Below are 1575 nucleotides of genomic sequence, written 5' to 3' on the forward strand. Positions count from 1 at the left end.
TTGGAAAATGGCTGCAATGAAACAAAGAGTGAAAAATTTAAAGGGGTCTGAATACTTTCCGTACCCACTGTATATAACAGGCCGTTCTCTTGCCCGTGTTAGAATGCTTGTTGAATCATTTGATCTGAATGTGCAGTTGGCCAATAAGTATTAAGTTGGTGCTTGACGCTTTTGACTTTTTTTCCCCCGACATTTACTTTTAGGTTTTTTTTTGTTTGAAAACATTAATACATTTTTTATAGGGGCCAGTAGAAATTGGACTAAGCAAATTGATTATTTTCACTTGCCCAACTGGACTAGTGAAAAAATCTTATTGTTGAAACCTAAACTGTAGCTTAGAAAACGCCCAAATTAACCGTCATGTTACCGGTCGCCTTAATTTCATAGAATATCATACGAAATCACAGCATCCAATGGATTCCAAAGCTAATCAACCGTCCAACAAGCAGAAGCACTTAATGGCTGTTTCACGTTATTTTGCTATTGTTATGCCGGCTTCAGAATACACAATATTTTTTTCTAATACAATGGTCCCTATTTTAAGGAAATTCCATACTCTTAAATTCTTTCTACGATTTGGCAGAGAGACTTGACATACAACACATTGGTCCCCGACCAATAAAAGCTTGCTATCCTGGTTTCTCAGTAACTCCACTGTGAAATAAGCCCAATTATTTTAATAAGCCTTGTGCCTCCCTTTAAAAAGAATCTCTCTATTGTCGTTCAAGGACAAAAATGTCAGCGCCAATAAAACTGCCATGAAAATATTATATATTATCATGGTCTGGGTGAAATCTTGATTCTGATTGGCTGCAGGGTGTCAATTAAAAAGTGATGTAGCACACCTACTAATGAGTTCTGGGGAAACGGACTGTTTAACGTTTTAAAGTAAATGCACTAAATTAAATGAGAAAAATTAAATTTCCAACTCTGGGTGTAGTTCTTCAAGGCCTCGGCTTCTGAACACCACAGGATGGCGCCAACACACAAGCAGCATAAATATGTTCCACTGCCCCTTTGAACTAACTTTAGTATCACAACCAGAGAGAAAAGAACTTAAACTGCTATACAAATATTACATGCAGGGATTACCCTACCATTATAACCCTCAGGTGCAGCACCCAGGCGCATTGGAGCAATCTTGGAAGTGGGATGTCAAGGATATTGACTATAGTCAGATCAAGTCATTTTTTTTGTTTTTAATCTTTTTGAGGGTTTTTCATTTATTATCTGCTCTAGCTTTTACAATGTTTAAGACACAGTTATGGTAATAATTATGGTATAAAATTGTCAAAATGCATACTTTTTAATTTAAAAATGTAACATTTTCTTGAGAGATTTATCCCAAAACCCCTGCCAAATATGTGCACATAAGTCTTTCACAAATTCATAGAACAAACTCATATGTTAAAGGTCCCATGACATGGTGCTCTTTGGTTGCTTTTATATAGACCTTAGCGGTCCCCTAATACTGTATCTGAAGTCTCTGTTATATAGACCTACAGTTGTGTTCGAAATAATAGCAGTGCCTCAACAGCAGCAAGAAAATCACTGGTTTTATTAACATTTCAAACT

This window comes from Etheostoma cragini, chromosome 23 (assembly GCF_013103735.1).
Source record: "Etheostoma cragini isolate CJK2018 chromosome 23, CSU_Ecrag_1.0, whole genome shotgun sequence".
NCBI classification, from domain to species: Eukaryota; Metazoa; Chordata; class Actinopteri; order Perciformes; family Percidae; genus Etheostoma; species Etheostoma cragini.